Source organism: Zingiber officinale, chromosome 2B (genome assembly GCF_018446385.1).
Source record: "Zingiber officinale cultivar Zhangliang chromosome 2B, Zo_v1.1, whole genome shotgun sequence".
Lineage (NCBI taxonomy): Eukaryota > Viridiplantae > Streptophyta > Magnoliopsida > Zingiberales > Zingiberaceae > Zingiber > Zingiber officinale.
This window is the reverse complement of record NC_055989.1, coordinates 155002502-155021161: the sequence shown is the minus strand read 5'-3', so window position 1 is coordinate 155021161 and position 18660 is coordinate 155002502. Positions and strand designations below refer to the sequence as shown.

Sequence of the window (18660 nt, the reverse complement as noted above, 5' to 3'; positions counted from 1 at the left end):
TTCCTAATGACTTTTCTAGACTTCTTAAAATCTTTAGTCGCACTAGTCTCCTCAAAGTCAATTTTAGGGATAACTTTCCTTATAACTTTGACTTGACTTCTAGACCTAGGGTTAGTTTCATAGCTATATGGAATTCTATGATATGATGACACATCCTCTTAGCTCTAGGTCTATATCCCAAATCTTTCTTTCACTTAAATGACTCTTGTCTATCTAAGCTGAGGTTTTGCTTCTTAGAACCTTTGACATTATATGTCATTTTCCTAAGGGTCTTTTCTAACTTATCAAGTGTTGACCTCCAAACAGGATTTTCAATCCATAAATCCTCAACCTTTAATTTTTCATTGTTGCCTTGGCCATTTTTCTTCCTAAGCATATATCTATTTTTACTTATTATTTTCTACCATTGTATCTTTAGGTAAGGTTTTCTTAGGATTATCATACTTCCTATTTTCATGATAAATAACACCAAAATTATAAAATTTATTTCTATTTTGCTTTTTATCATGATATGAAAGAATACCATAAATTAATGGTACCTTAGATGTGCTCTTGGAAGCTCCCCTTAATTTGAGTTTCCTTTATTGTTTCTTCTTTGATGTCTCCCTTTTGAACATTGATTTGATAATGTCCCTTTTGATTGTACAAGATGTTAGTGTTGGAAGTACCAGCTAATCAAACCTGATTTTGATAATGGCAAAGAGTTCAAAGTTAAGTTGTGTTATGATCTAACAAGCTTACTTGAGTATACTGGCAAGACCTAGTTGATGCTAGGCAATGAAGTCCTAATCAAGGGATTGGATACAAAGTCCTAGTCAAGAGATTTATGCACGAAGTTTTGGTCGGGTGGACTGGATAGAAGACTTGGTAGATCAAGGACATCGAGCGAAAGTCCTAGGGTCGCATACACTAGGCGAAAGTCTAAGTGGATCGAGGATCGAACATCTAGCGAAATTCCCATAGGTCAAGATCAGATGTTGAGAAAAAGTCCAAACGGAAATTTGACAAAAGGTAATCTCTCCTAAGAAGAGTAGGTGAGGATGCATTCTCTGTTGAGAGAGCAATAAGCATTGGTTCAACCTAGGATTTCAGTGAAATACAAAGTTAGAACTAGACAATCTCGAGACTATCCTGATCATTATGATTATTATATTATATTATGCTTGTTTTGCTAACTCTGTGATGTAGAAAATCGAAAGCTAGAAGTTGGTTGGAAAAAGTGCTTCCAAGGGCCCGGAATGGTCTAGGCACCCAGAGTGGGTCCAAGCGCCTGGATGAGCCTGAACCTAACCACTTGTGTAGATAAGGTGTCGTACTTTGATTAGCCGACACACGTCAGCGTATAGGCGCCCGGGAGTAGTCCAGGCACTTGGATCGGGATAGACTTTGGCAGATAGAGTTTCACTGAGGTCATGTCATGTCAGCTTGATGGAGGTGCCTGGTCTAGGCGCCCGGACAAGGCTATAAAAAGAGCCTTTAACTAGAAGTTTTAAAACATCATTCCAAATGACTTCCATGCTTGCGTGCTACTCTGAAAATCTCTCCACGATGTTGAAACATTCTTCCAACGATGACGCTCAATCTTTTACTCTAAAGTCGTCGACATATTTATTTTTATTACTTGTACTTTAAAATTATGAATTCTCTTATAATATTCGAGCTATTAGTGAATTATCCATCAAAAGTACTCAATGAGTGTGGATCTTGGAGTAGGAGTCATCATAAATTTTTGAACCAAGTAAAAAATAACGTGTTAACAATTGTTTTTTTACTTTATTTTCCGCTGTGTATTCTCTGTTTTCCAAAAAAGTGAAAAAGAAACTCACATTATTCACCCCCTCTTCCTCTAGCGCTTTTACGATCTTACAATTGGTATCAGAGCGATGACACTCTCAATTGATGCAAACACCATAAGAGTATTTCATTTCTTTTTTAGTTCAAAGCGGGGGCGCTCTGAATTGATCAAACCAACATGATCTTACAATTTTACCCCTTTTTTCTAGTTTTGTATTTTCAAATTTTAGTTATAACTTAGGATTAGTGAAATAACCTCTTCTAATAAATTTCTCACTTTTTAAGAATTTCTCGAAGTTGGTACAACACCACTCGAGCGATATTTTTTTCAAGTACGTTATTTTTTTTTATTCTGCACTACTAATCCAAGACTAAGTCTTGGTATATTTTCCTTTTTATTTTTGTTTTACAAGATTAATTATACGAAATGGTCCATCAAGAAGGTTACAGTATCGCCCGATCGTCTCTTTTCTCCGGCGAGGATTTCAGCTACTGGAAGGGCCGGATATAGTACCACTTCAAGACGTAGGTGGAGATGTGGATCATAATCCAAACTAGATTTACACTCCCCACTGAAAATGGAGAACCACTCGCCTGCAACAAATGGGATGAACTAAGAAAAAGGAAGATCAAGGCAAACACAAAAGCCACTCAGACCTACAGTGTGGCTTGACCAAAGAGGAGCTAAACTGAGTTGGATCGTTCAGCAGCACAAAGGATCTCTGGCAAAAATTGATCGAGTTTCACAAAGGAACCTTCGACGCTAAGGTATGTAAGAAAGATCTATTTTTGAATAAATTATATAACATCAAAATATAGAATGGAGAATCATCAAGTCAACTACACATCTAGATCAAAGATCTACTCAACGGACTCCACTCGATTGGACAAAAAGTGGAGAATCATGATATTATAAGGTATGCTCTTAACACATTTCCAAAGAACACTTTGTGGGCATCTATGACATATGCTTACAAGATTTCCAAGGATCTTTCATCTATTAGACTAGACAAGCTATTTTCCAAATTTAAATTGCATAAACAAACTAATGTATGCTTTGCTGAGAAAGAAATTACCTTGCTTATAGAAAAATTCAAGACTAAGAAGTCGAAGCCCAAATTTTGACCTGAACCCGAATTCGAAATGGACTTAGAAGATGACAAGGTGATCACCTCCAAACTAGTTAGCCTAGTTTAAAATTTTCTTAAAAAGCAAAGAAAAAGGAAGACCCTGAAAACAACGTGGTCTGAGTTGTCAGAAAACTCTGAAGAAGAAGAATAAGCTCAAGCAAGCTTCCTTACTCTATTGGTACAAGCTCATGTTACCGAGATCGAATCTGAAGATGTGTCCTAGTCAAGCTACGGATCCATATCCGTTTCCAAAGGAACAAACTTCAATGTAAGTTCTCCTTTAGTAGATAAGTTGCACAATTTAATTTCATACTTAACTGATAAGCTAGCCAAGTCCAATGTCCAGGTCAAGTCACTCTAAAAGGAGGTAAGAGCCCTCAAGGAGGAGACTAACACAAGTTCTTTGACTAAATCAATTCAAAGTGGAAGTTTAACTCAAGTCCAACAACTTGAGGAAGAAAATTCCACTCTGAAAATTCATATCAAAGAACTTAAAGATTCATTAGAACATTTCACTTTGGATTCCAAAAATCTTGATATGATTCTTGGAAAATAAAGGATTGTATACAATCGATTTGAACTTAGATATAAGGCTAAAATAAGATTTAAATCTTACTTATCAATTATAAATCTAAACGTTAGAAACCAAGTCCAAACATAGGTCCCTAAATTAAACTTGATTAATCAAGTTGGACTAAATCAGTATTGGATCCCCAAGGATCAAATTTATTACCTAGATAGACCATATCAAGGCTATGATCTAGGGGGAGTGATAAACCCAATTTTATCATGAAATAGGTATCAAAAGAATTAAATGACTGAATTCATTCTATACTAATGTAGCAAAGAGATGACTCAGGTCATCTCCCAATGAATATAACAATGATGGTATCTTAGAATTGCTTTGTTATTGCTTTTTGAATTTTTAATGAGACATTGGGGTTTTTGATTTTGTTGAGTTCTTAAACTAAGAAATGAAATAACATGACAATTACGAAACTAAATCTAATGCAATAAAAGAGATTCTATCTATCTATTAATCATGAACCCACAATATACTGTCACTTTGTGCTATGGATTACACCATTAACAGATCTAAATAGATTGGAAACTAAACAAAAGTAAAGCAATAACATAACAAGAACAAACCAAATTACAAAGATTAGATGCATGAGAGATCAAACAACCATTCGTCACATGGAAAGAGATACTCAGTTCCATGAAGAGGGACATAACTAAATATAACAAGAACTAAGAGAAGCAAAACAGATTCAGATCTACTTAATGCCAAGAATAGTAAACAAAGAACCAATTGCACACTAATCGAAAATAGCCCATGAACCAACGCAAGCTCAAATTCAAATCTCCACTGAAGGAGCTAGCAAACATTCAGATGAATTGAGAATAAGGAAACAAATCCAAGCCTTCATCTAACCCAAACAATTCATATCTACGAAACTAATCTGGCAACACAACTAAACTAAGTTAGAAATGGAAAAGACAGAAATCCAGGAATGAAATTTGGAAGAAGTGATGAACCAAGGTGAGCTGGAGCATTCCCAAGCACTCACTGGATTGGACGAAGATGTTCGGATCGCGCAAGAGGTGATGAACTAATCAGATTCTTTGGTTCAAGCAGATGTAGTAAAATGAAGCAATAAATCAGAAGAGGAAATAGGAAAAAAATGCCTCTCCCCATTTGGTTGTGGTCGGAGCTTCAAAGGAAAAAGATTGTCGGTTGGAAGGAAAAGGAATCGGCTCAAACTTCCAGATTGCTCCACTTCTCCGCCTCCTCTTCGCTCAGAAATTGCGACTAAGCTAGAGATCAGATGGTTGAAGTGGTGTCGCAGGCTTGAAAATAGATGATGACCGAAGGAAGGGAAAAACCCTTGACCTCCATTGGTTGCCGACGGTGGAAGGAAGGAAAGAAGTCGCTGGAGCCAGAACACGCCCGCCTCCCTCTGCTTTGACATGATTTCCCCTATAGAATTTGATGATCCCCCTTACTATAGCTTCTCATTTCCTTTTAAATCTCATCAGATCTCAATCAACGACTGAGAATGCTTTAGATCTCATTCAATGGCTGGATCACTCCGGATCTGGATCAAAAGCTCCATATTTTGATCAATAGTTGTGATCTACTTCTCCTTGGCTTGAATGGAGTAGATCCTTGATGTATGGCTCAGATCGCTCCTGATCTTAAATGAACGGTTCATATGACTCCAAACCTTGATCTCCTCATTTAATCTAAGAATTGAGCTCAATCTGGAGTTTTTGATCAACCTCAAGTCCTTGCCCTTTGATGCCTACAAAGATCATATTCGAATATTATCATCAAATGTCACAATAATGAGATAGTTTACAATTAGGTCCAAGAATAAATGTAATTTATGAAATGTGGTGTAGATATGAGTTTAACCTATGAGAAGATCATAAAAACATGCATTTATGAATCTAAATATGTAGCAAAATTGATGGTTATCAGGGAGCCAATATAAAAATTATTTTTGTTATTAAATAAATTTGCATGTTTATTTAATTTACTGATTTATTTATTTGCTTATTCTTATGCTTAAATTTAGAATAGTTAGACTAAGACTTAGGCTTGTTTGACACTTGTTCAACCTAGTACCAAGGTGTGGCAAGATAATAGTACGCTAGGAAAGCATGGTCTAGAAGTCAAGTAGAGTAAGGCGTACCCTATTTGGTCTACTTAGCTAAGTGAAACTATCTCACCATATCTTAGACAAGTTAGACCAAGGTTTTTCAATAGGAAAATCAAATATACAATTTCTGAAAAAGATTTTTTCTAGAAGTGGTCATTTCCGATACCCAAGAAAGCCCTTGTATCTCGCCACAGCCTGGAAGCTAATTTTTGAAATGTGTATTTAATTGACTAATAGTTAAATCTGAATTTAACTCAAATATCAATTAATCCTTAGATTTTAAATTAAATTGATAATGATAAAATTAATAATCATCTCACAAATCTTATAAAGTTCTCTATTTGAAAATTTAGAAAAGATGAGATGGACTTAGGTCAAATTAAGATCAACTTAATTATTTTAACTTAAATTAAAATTAGTTAAGTTAATTTAACCAAAACCTAATTTAACATAAAATTCAAACATAATTAATAATAATAATCTAAACTTAATAATTAATTAATCGAACTCATTTTAATTAATAGAACTGAATTAATTAACCCTAAACTAACTAATTAACGTAAGTAATCCAAATTAAATTTATAATCATACTTAATTAATTAAAAGTAAATTAATCAAACTAAATAAATAAATTAATTCAACTTAATCAATTAATTAAATTAAAACCTCTTAATCACACTGAAACTCAAATTAATTATGAATAAAACTCAAATAAATCAAACCTAAACTAATTAATTCAACATAATTATTTATTAATCTAATTAATTAATTTAATTATAACTCAGTTAATAACTATTTAATTAATTAAGTAATCTAATTAATTAACCCTAAAACTAATCAACTTAATTAACTTTTAATTCTTAACAAATTAATTAATTTAATTAAAACCTTTAATCAAACTGTAACTTAATTCCTAGGGATGGTAATGGGGCAAATTTAGGCCGAATTTGGCCAATCCCAGAATCCGTCCTGCTAGAAAAAATAGATCCCAACCCGAACTTGCCTCATCCCGACCCCGCTCAAAACTAGACGGGTCCATAGTAAATTGGACCCGCCAACTTGCTGAGCTTAAAATAAATATAAGTAAAAAAAATATTATTATTGTATATTTTATATTAATCATATAAATATAAAACATAATTATTATTATTATTATCATTATTATTATTATTATTATTATTATTATTATTATTATTATTATTATATACATGAGGCGGGTTTGGGGTGGTTCATTGAAACTCGTAACATGCCTTAAACCTGCTTCTAAATCCGATCAACGAGTTTAAACCCGTCTTGTAACCCATTTGACCAGGTTTAAATCTGTCCCAAACATGACAGGTTTAATATGGGGGTCGGATTTAAACTCGGCTCGTTGTCATCCCTATTAATTTCTAACAAGCTTAAGTAAGTTAACTTAATTAATTTTTAAATTAACTTAATCAAAATTTAATTTGATTTTTTAAAATTTTAACTTAATTAATATTTTAACAATTACTTAATCTACTTAATCAATTTAATTCAACCTAATTAACTAACTCAATTAAATAATCTACAAATAGTTAATCAAGATAAACTAAAATTGAATAACTCTAATTTAATTAACTCAATTAACTTAAAATAAATTAATAATTAAGCCAACACTATACTTAAACATTATACTTAGATATAGATGACTCACAAAAGGAGTTAAAATTAAGTAGATCTAATAATAAAAGTCCCGGAGGTCAAGGTTGGATGTTGAGCACAAGTCCAAACGCAAAAAGTAATCTCTTCTGAGAGGAGTAGGTGAGACCGTGAGAACACATCCCCCGTTGAGGGAACAGTAGACATCAGTTCGACCTAGGATTTCAGTAAAATCTAAAGTCAGAACTAGACAGCCTCGAAATTGTCCTGATCATTATGATTATTATATTATATTATGCTTGCTTGCTAACTCTGTGATGCTAGAAATCGAAAGTTGGAAGTTGGTCAGAAAAAGTGCTTCCAGACACCAGGAACGGTCTAGGCACTTGGATTGGCCCAAACCCAGCCACTCGTGTAGATGAGGTGGTGCGATCTGATTGGCAGACACATGTCAATGTCCTGGCTCCCGGGAGTGATCTAGGCACCTAGATTATGATAAGATTTGCTAAATAGAGTTTCGCGAATATCACACCATGTCAGCTTGATGCGGGCACCAAGGACTGGTTCAAGTGCCCAAACAAGGCTATAAAAAGCACCTTCGATAAGCATCTTTAGAACATCATTCCAAATGACTTTGGTGCTAGCATGCTGCTTCGAAAAGCTCTCCACAACGCTAAAATGTTCCTTTGACGACGACGCTGAATCTTCTACTCTAAAGTCGTCAGTATATTTGGTTTTGTTACTTGCACTTTAAGATTCTGAATTCGCATGTAATATTCTAGCTATTAGTGGATTGTCAATCGAAAGCACTCAACTAGTGCGGACCTTTGAATAAGAGTCGTCACAGACTTCAAACCAAATAAAAAATAATGTGTTAGCAATTATTTTTCTTTACTTTATTTTTTGCTGTATATTCCTTGTTTTCCAAAAAAGTGGAAAAAAAAAAAATGACTCATACTATTCATGCCCCCCCCCCCACCCTCTAGCGCATTTTTATGATCATACACAAGAAGCACATACTCCTTGCTCTTTCATATAAATGTTCTGGCATCCTTTGATTTTTTTTTTCCTTTACCTTGGGTGTCATTTCAACCTTCTTCTTCATCAAATTTGAACACTTGCTCTTATATTGTTCCTTCTCCCTACACTCAAAGGACAATATATGATCTTTATTTTTAACAATTGAAATTGTTATACCTTAATAATTTATGCTCTTTTGACTTATCTTCATTAGCTTCGTAAGTTGACACTTCTTCTCATTTTGGTGTCTATGAGCTCTCCCCATCATCCCTTGAGGGGATGCCTCTTCGATATACACTTTAGATATTGAGCACCTCTCAACCTCTGAATCTTCTTGTTCATGAAATAAATAATTTCCCTCTTCACCTTTTTCATTTCTTTGCATTAATGATGAAACTTCATAGAGCTTGGCCAATTGACTCAATAATTCCTTGGCATCCTTGTATTCGCCTAACTTATACAAAATATTATTAGGAAAAACATTAATTAGTAATCTAGTTACCTTATCATTAGCCTCAAATTTTTGAACTTGTTCCTCGGTCCATTTCTTTTCTTGAGGAGTTTTCCTTTACTATCCGTTGGGATTTCAAATCCCTCTATTAAAGTAAGTCATTGCTTGATATCCATCATCAAGAAGTTCTTCATCCTTGATTTCCAAAGATCAAAGCTTCCCATTTCGAAGGGTGGAGGTGCTCGGATGTCATATCTGAACCATCTCATAAATCCATTTTTGAACTTGAGCTCCCTTGATGATTAGTCTTTGACTTATTGAAGTTAAGTCTCAAACTTTTAATATTTTCTTCTTCCTCAAGCTCTTTGCTATTTTTAGTGATTAGTCTAATGAAGAGTGGCGTCGCTCTAATACCACTTATTTGGACATGTAGATAGCTAGAGGGGGAATGAATAGCTCGCTTTGCTTCTTCGAACTTGATTTGCAATGGAAACTCAAAGTAAAGAATATTCACATTGCTAATGCTTAGATTTTAGTTGGTAACCACCTTCTTGAGATGATTAATTCAAGGGTTCTCACTCATAGGTCCATTATGAAAACCTCCTTTCCGAAGATGAAGAAGCCTCATACAAGATCAAATACGAGAATATAAACAAGAAAATACAAACAAGATTACATAAGAAATCGAGAATGACTTTACAGCGATGAACCTTGCTTTGCTTGTTCTTTTCTTATTTTGGTTAGTCTCTTGATGTTTGGAAAGTGCAGAAATACTTGTCTCCAAAATCTCAAGAATCAACCTTGAAGAAATTTCATGAAAACTCCTTTTCTAGGGTTCTTTCGATGCCTCATAATCGATTAGCCTCATTCCTAATTGATTGTCATGTCAGCTCGACCATTCAAAACTTGCAGAATGACTCTTTTTGCCTAACTAATCGATTAGTGAGTCACACTAATCGATTACCAACTTCCAATAGATTAACTCAATCAATTTTGAAGCTTTCTGTTCTTCGTGAAACCACTCCAATCAATTAGCCTAATTGATTGAAACTTGCTCAATCGATTGCCCCAATCGATTCCAACACTTTCCATTCTCTCACAAAAAGGTCCAAATCCATTAACCCAATCAATTGATGAAGCCTGAATCAATTGTCTCAATCGATTCTAAGCATTTCTATTCCCTCGCGAAAATAGTCTAATCGATTGACCTATATTGAATCGATTAGGTGATTCATCACCCTTCTGTGCTTGGCAAAAATAGCTCTCAATCGATTATCCTAATCAATTGCCTAACCCTAACATCCAAAATCTAAGTTTAGAGTTCTTTTGCCCAACATCCGATTAATCTTGGTCAAAGAAACCCTAAACTTAGACTTTCTAAAATTCCCATTAGACTTTCCTTTTCCTAACTTCCAGTTAGGATTAGTCATTCAGTAGATTTCTTACCTCCACCTTCCCTTGCTAATCTTAGTTAGGATTTTCCGTTGTCTAACCTCAAGTTAGAACCTTCCATTATCTAATCTCCAATTAGAACTTTCTATTGCTTAGCCTTGCTAAGACTTTCATTATCCAGTTTCCAACTAGGTTTTCCACCACCTAGCCTGCTAGAACTTTCTATTTGTCTTATCTCCAATTAGGACTTTTTCAATCAAGTATCCAGTCCTTTTTTGACCTACTTAACTTTGTTAGTCCAGTAAGCATCAGATGATCAAATCTAAATTTTGATTATGGAAAAAAGTTCAAAGTTAAGGTTTCTTGTTATTCTAATATGTTTGACCGAGTGTGCAGGAAAGTTCTAAGTGATCTTAAGCAAGGTAAAAGTCCTAGTTGAGGCTAGGCAAAGAAAGTCCTAGTGGATACTAGGCAGGTGGAAGGTCTTAGCTATGGTTAAGTAACGAAGTCTTGGTCCGGGAGACTAGGCAAAGTCATGGCGAGTCGAGGACGTTGGGCGAAATCCTAGGGTTGCGGATGCTAGGTGAAAGTCTTGGGGGTCATGGACATTAGCCGAAAGATTGAACGGGTTGGGGATCGAACGTCCAGTAGGAAGCCCTGATGTCTCAAACGCTGAGCAAAAGTCTAAACAGTCTGGATGACCGATTTGGAAAAAAGTAAATTCTTATGAGAGGAGTAAGTGAGGACATGTTCCCCGAAGAGAGAACAATAGGCGTCGATCGAACCTAGAGTTTTAGTGAAACTCAAAGTTAGAAATGGACAATTAGGAGGCTATCAAAACTTATTCTTTATATATACTGTTGCCTGAATTAACTTTTTTTTATAGTAAAGATAAAGTTGGAAAAAGATGATCCGGGCACCCGAAAGGGCTCTGGGCGCTCGGACTCTAAGCGCTTGGAGTTGCTCTAGGCGCCCGAGCATGCTTCGATAAAGAAGCGACCCCGGGAGGGTGCCTAGCAGGTACCCGGGTGGTCTGGGTGCTCAGAGTTGCTTGAGGCTTTTGGATAGGCGAAAACTCATCTTCACGCTGAGTTGGAGCGCGATAACTGGCCAACCTACGTCAATAGTCTAGGCGCCCAAAGGGGGTACAGGCGCCTGGACGTGGATAGACTTCCAGGATGAAGTTTCGATAAGAGCTTGCTATGTCAGCACAGTCCAGACGCCCAGGAGGGGATCCTGGTGCCCGGACTGGGTTATAAAAGAAGGGTTCAACCAGCAGCTTCAAAACATCAATTCAAAGAAGTTTCTCTCCCGCGCGTTGTTCATAAAATGCTTCTATGACACCCAAACACTGCTCTAATGACCATAGGCTCGCAACTTCATATCTTTAAAAGTTGTCGTTGAGTGCAAGCCTTGGAGCAAAAGTCGTCATAGGCTCTAAACCAAATAAAATCAACTTGTGTTATTGTTTTCTTTACTTGTTTTTAATGCCGCTGTGTTTACTCGATTGCATTTTCTGAAAATTGAAAAAGTCATGAGCGTTATTCATCCCCTACTGCTTTCGATCCTATATACTTCTCTCTCACACATTGTCAAATATCAAAACTCAAATTCGAGCCAACCCGTGCTTAGCTAAACTAGTCAACATTGACTCGAGGATGATTGCACCAACATCTATCATATCCATCATTCACTACAAAAATGCATGAGTTTAACGACGGGAGTACCGACGGAATCTCAACTCCGTCGGCGTATACCGACTGAAAATACCTCTGTCGGTACGTACCGACGGGATTTATATTGGTCGGTAATTATTGACGGAATCACTATTCCGTCGGGGAGTCCCATAATATCGCCGTTAGAATTTTGTGTATTTCCGATGGACTTCTTATTCCGTCGGTAAATAGGCGGGTGCGGGCGTAAACATGACCGACGGACTGATATTCAGTCGGTAATTAACGGGTTTAGGGTTTTATTATACCGACGGAAAGCATATTCCGTCGGTAAATTTCCGCCCATACCCGTTTGCTTTGCATTCGTTAAACCTTACCCGATAACTAGCCTAAATCACCGACGGAATTAATCATTCCGTCGGTGATTACCGACTGAATTATTGTTCCGTCGGTAATTACCGACGGAAATATATTTCCGTCTGTAAATCACGTTTTAGGGCACAGATTGTTCCTTTCCTCTTCGCGCGACCTCTTTCTTTCCTCAGCGGCGGCGATTTCCGGCGGCTCTCTCCAGCGATCTCGGCGCCCTTTCCTCCCGTTCACACCGTTCCGGCGATCTCTCAGGTATGCTCTTCTATTCTCCTCTCTCGTTTGCATTTTCACACGGCCGGCAGCCGCACCCTGCTCGCGGATCGCTGCCGGCGGCCTGTTCACGGCCGGCAAAGTGCTTGCGGCCGGCGGCCTGCTCAAGGCCGGCAGGGTCCTTGCGGCCGGCGGGCTGCTCACGGCCGCCGGCCTGCTCGGGGGTTCCTGGGCCGCTCGAGGCCGGCGGCCAGTGGGCTGCTCGTGGCCAGCGGGCTGCTCACGGTTGGCGGCCTGCTCGCGGCTCGCTGCTCGCGGCCAGCAGCCTGCTCGCAATTGTAGCGGTGCTTTGTTACTGTTCGTAGCTGAGCACAATGTAAACCCTAGAAAATTTAAGTGTCGTGACATATTTTGCTCAATTTCGCTATTGTACTTGCATAAAATGTAGTTTGATCGATGCTTCTCATATATGTATGATTATTTCATTTGATAATGCTATAAGGAACAACATGTTTATAATAGTTTCATTTAATTGTTCTAGTGTAGAGGTGATTTATGGTAATATGATATGATGATCGTGAGATGAAATTGTGCACATAATTCTTTATTTAAACTTATTTCAAGTGATACAACAAGTTTAATAATGTTTCAATTTATATTCTCTTTAGGTTATACCAATGTATATGAACAAAGCTTGGATGTACAATCGATTAGACAATGGTTTTATCAGAGATGATTTTATTGCTGAAGTTGAACAGTTTGTGATTTTTGCTAAAAGTCATCCAGAATGTATGAATGGTTCTGAGTTACGGTGTCCATGCAATCATAAAAAATGTCAAAATAGAGCATTTCGTGATGAAGATACCGTAAAAATGCACATATGTAGAAATGAATTTGTGCCAAATTACTACAATTGGTATTGCCACGGATTTGTGCCAGAGTCTAGGATTGATTAAATTTTAGCATTATTATTCATCTAGTAAGTTATGCTTTAATCATGTTTTGTTGCTTATTTATCATGTTATTAAAGACTTATTATGATGTGCTGTAATATGTTTTTGTAGATATAAGGTATCATGGCAGATCTTCCAGCACCACTCCGTGGATCCACCGTACTTAGGGTTGTTGGAGAGTCGTAAGTATTTTTTTTATTATTAGTAATTCAAGTTCTTTATTTATAACATATATCTTATGTCTTAATATTGCTTATATGTAGGTTTACTCCCGACGGTCATCGAATATCCACATATATCACACGGAAATTTAAGGAAAGAGTTTGCATATCTGGGACTACATGGAGACATGTAGATGCTGGAACTAAGGATTTCTATTATCAAGAATTTGTGGTAAGTAAATTGAATGTGTACATTATATTTATCCTTTAATATTCTAAAATTTTATTTTTAAATTGCAGAAAAAATATACATGGGAGGAGGGGCACGAGGTAGAATTTGCAAAAACTTGGAATATTTATTGTGCCAAGTTGTACAAAGACCTATTATACTATGTGAGAAAGGATGGCACACGGCCTGCTTATGTATCCGACGAGATTTGGAGTGCATGGGCGGCCACTTGGTCTGCAGAAAGATGGCAGACAAAGGCTCTAAAAGCTCGAGCGAATAGGAATACAGAGCCAGGTGGCCCGAGTACCGGATCTGCTCGGCATACATCAGGATCTCGATCCATTGTTGAGCACGCTATGGATCTGGTGATTTTAATTTAAAGTTATATAAATTAAATTTCTATTTATTAATGAACTTGTATAATTTTAGTCAAATTTATTTGTGCATGCAGGAGCGTTCTTTAGAAAGACAACTCACTTGCTTAGAGATCTTTCTCAAAACTCACCAGAGAAAGGATGACACATATATTGATGATCGATCAAAGAACATTGGGGTTTGAATTATTAACTTGCAATTTATATTTAATCTTTAATAACGATTAATTAGCTTTAATAATTGTGTATAATATATAAATTGTATATTTTTTCTACACAGGAGGAAATGACAAGCAGGGTTGCTCAGGCATCTCAGCCACCAGTAGAGGGAGGGGAGTCACAGGATCTATCCACCCAGGAAATAAATGAAATTTATTATGATGTTATGGGTGGAAGGACAAAGAACTCCTCCCTCTACGGCCTTGGTTCCCAGGCCAAGGTGGTATTTGATCGCTTGAGGACTCCTAGGGGTCGTGCGAGTTCCTCTTCTTCTTCTTCTGAGGTGGAGTCATTAAGAAAAGAAAACCAAAACTTGAAGACTCAGATGACTACCATGGATCAGAAGTGGGAGAAGAAGTGGGCTACACAGGAGCAGGCATTGGCCCAGATGCAAGCAATCATTGCACGATGGGACCCATCACAGCAGTCCCAGTCAGAGGAGACCCCAGACCCATCAGACCCAGACCCTGCTGATGATTAGATTTTGTTGAGGTATGTTTAATTATAACTTGATTTTTTTAGAAATTCATTAAGTCAAATATATTTATTGTATTGGGATATTATTAGATGTTTATCTTAAAGTGTTTTACATTTTTCAGGAGTTCATACTGATACATTCACCATCACCACTATTATTGGTTATCCAAAATATAATCCAGGTATTTTTTTTACAAGTAAAATTAGTTATATATAACAATGTTTGAGTTATATTACATTTGCATCGATTTATTCTAATCATAATCTATTGTATTTGACTTTTACAGGATTATATTCGGATATATGTATAAGTGATGTATCATGGTATGTATTTTGGATATTTTGTATTTGTCGTTCACTTGTATACTTTTAGATACTTTTGATTGTGAGAACTTGATACTTAGATTTTATTATAGTTTGGAGATTTTCTATTTGTCGTTCAGTTATGTTTATATATTTGTTGTATGTTGTATTTTGGAGATTGTGGATTGATTTATATTGTGATCTTGTTGTTGTATGTTGTGAATATATTGTGTGGATTGTGTTTGTGATACCATCGCCTGTGATGGTTTGTATTTGTATTAAATTTGTATATGGGAAACTAGCAAAACAGGGGCAGGATTTCAATTTTTTTTCAGTTTTTTACCGACGGAAACTATAATTCCGTCGGTATATTATCGAAAAACACAGTGGTTTTTTGCGATATATTACCGACGGAATCTTTGCTTCCGTCGGTAAACCCCGACGGAATCCGTAATTCCGTCGGCAAACACCGACGGAATAGTTGTTTCCGTCGGGGTTTACCGACGGAATAAAGATTCCGTCGGTGTTTGCCGACGGAATTACGGATTCCGTCGGTAAGCTCCGTTTACCGCCGTTTGATTTTTTACCGATGGGTAAGAAAGTCAGTCGGTAATATACCGACTGAATATATAATTCCGTCGGTACTTACCGACGGATATACTTTTCCGTCGGTAAAGTGAATGCCGACTAAAATACTTCCGATATCATAAATTCCGTCGGTAATGTCATATACCGACGGAATACCGACGGAAAATTCAGTCGGTAATAATGGTATTTTTTGTAGTGATTACCTATTCCAAGCCACTCTTTATTGTAACTCGAACACCCTCTAATTCAACACCTAGAATACTCGCTAGTTCTAGGGCCTCTAGATACAAGCACCAACTTCGTTGATTAGGATCTTTGGTTGCCCCTCCAATTCTATAACTCTACCATTGGAACATTGAATTAACATATCCAAAGATAAGTAAAGTTATTCCTTTTATCTTGTTCTTACTTATATTATCCCCGATGTCTAGGGATGAATCTAAGATAGAGCTGTCCTAGGCTATAGTCCTGCACTAAAAAAAATATTACATAGGTATTTTATAACCTACAACTTTGTATAAGGATAATTGATGTGTTCTTTCTTTTTCTCTTTGTTCATTTTATTATAGTGCTTAGTTGATGCAGGTGATAGCACAATTTTTTAGAAGCCATAACTTTTAACTTGAAACTCAAAATCAGACTCTGCAGGTGGTCACGTGTGTAGAATTCAAAAATCTATATTTATTTATTACAAGAGAACTTGTAACTGCCAAGTTTCAAACTCAAAATCTACCATTTAAACCCTCAACTAAGCCTCCACATATATTTTTACTATTTTTAGTGATTACCATTTTTATAGTATTTCGTGTATTTTGGCATTTTTGGTATATATGAGTTGGATTTATCTATGCTAGCATCCTGCCTTTTTAATTAAGATTTCTGTTAAGAATTTTTTTTTCTAATAAGATTTATTTTCTTTTTGTAAAAGATAGGAATTGAGATCCACATATAAGGATTTCTTTTCTTTCTTAGAGTTAAGGGTATGAGGTCTATATAAGTGTCATATTTTATATTTTGACGATAGTTTTGATTAATGGTATTTTAGTCATCGTCTCCTATTTGGAACATGGTGTTTTTCCTATTTCCTCATATTACCCTTTAAATGAACACGTTATAGAAGGTCACTTCCAGTATTTATAAGTGTACCAATGAATTCAATAGTGGCTTCCGATATTCGTGCACGAATCAATGGAATCAATAGTTATTTGATGTATCATTAGTCCACCCCTTCATACCAAAGTCTAGCCCACCTCTAATTCCTAGGTCCGTTCTTGTCTATGTCTATAGATTACAAGAAGCAAATGAGCTTAGCAAATATAATGTAGATTACACTAGGTTTGTGCATTTAGAGTAGCAATTTTTTGATATCTTACATCATTTCTATTAGGACTCGTGCTAATTGGAGGGTGAATAACTCCTTTCACTTCTCGTCTTAATCTCCTACTCGTCGTTTGAATGCATGGCGGAAATCTTGATAACTTCGCATGCACAACTCTGAGATTTTACTCCTAGTTATCTTTTTTCCCCTTACCCTCTGTTTGGATGGAGTGAAGAAAGGTTCATTAACGGAAGGGGAAAGGAGGGGAAGGAAGGGAAAGTGAGGGGAAGTAAAGTATTTAACTTTTCCTTGTTTGGGAGGGAGGGAAGGTTCATTAACGTAGCATGTGTTACTTTGTTTGGGAGGAAAGGAAAGGGAATGAAGGTTAAATAGATAAAATTATAAAAATACTCTTACTTTTTAAATTAGAAAATTTTCATAATATTAATATTTATTTTATAAATATAAATTAGATATTTTTAATAATAAAATTAATTTTTTATATTATCATTTAAATTAGTTATTTTTTTAATAAAATTAATTTTTTTATACTATTCATAACAAAACAATTACCGATAATCAACTAATTAAATGAGAAATAGTGAAAATAATGATTTTAGAAACCTTAAATAAAAAAAATTTGAAAGATAACGCTGATAACGAGAATTTATATTCTTTAAAACTTATTAAATTTTGATGAAAAAATTAAAAAATAGTAGATATCCTCTTAAATTTTGACGACAAAAATGATTTCTCCCTTCAATTCAGTTAAAAGACGTGTCGGAACCCCTCCTCTAATAATCTGGCAGCAAACGAGTTGTGAAGAAGGCGAGGAAATTGAACTCCGGCGACATAGCAAAATTAGAAATTAGAACATTTCTTAAACTATTAAGAACAGGGATAAAATTGGAATAATTTTTTTTTTATTTCCCTTCCCCTTCCTTACACCCCAATTCGGAGTGTAAGAAAATCTCTCTTTCCATGGGTACCGAAGGTTAAAGCTTACCCTTCCTTACCATTCCTTCCCTTTCCTCACTCCTTCCCAAACGAGGTTCAAAGTTTCCCTTCCCCTTATTTCCCCTTCCTTCCCCTTCCCTCACCTCCTTCCAAACAGAGCATTAGACTACTAATCAAGGTCTACTCCTAGTGGTCTCCCTCCACAATGAATTTCTCCTTTTTGGATAACTTCCGGAGGCGAAGAAGCCTCTTACAACCTTGTTCTCACAAGAATATAACAAGAAAGATAAATACACAAGCAAATGAAAATAAAACAAACTTTACATATGAAATCTTTTCTTTGGATTATAAACTTTACATATGAAATCTTTTCTTTGGAAGCTTGCTTGTTGCTTTGGATAGCCTTTTGATGGTTGAGAATGTAGCGGTACTTTGTCTCTAACACCTTAAGATCCAACACCATCTTCCTCCAAATGAAACCTTTTTATACGGTTGTTATTTGGGATGATTTTTACTTACCAATCGATTGACCTTACTCACTAATTGATTATCATATTATATTCGACCGTTTAAACCAGTACAATGGCTATTTTTGCTTGACCAATCAATTACTTTAGGCTAGTCGATTGGACCAATCAACTTTGAAACATTTGTTCACTTGCCGCCTTTTACCAATCAATTGCATCAGTCAATTAGCCAACTCTAAACCATGAAGTTCGGATTTAGAATTTATCAATTGATGGGTGAATC

At 36.1% G+C, this 18660-nt stretch overlaps 1 long non-coding RNA gene across 1 annotated transcript; it reads left to right on the top strand.

Moving 5' to 3' along the window:
* The first annotated feature begins 13980 nt into the window (after positions 1–13980).
* On the top strand, positions 13981–14387 carry LOC122049699. The gene is made up of 3 exons (XR_006131018.1): positions 13981–14039; positions 14126–14227; positions 14329–14387. It is a non-coding gene; the product is annotated as an uncharacterized LOC122049699 (long non-coding RNA).
* Positions 14388–18660: the final 4273 nt, after the last annotated feature.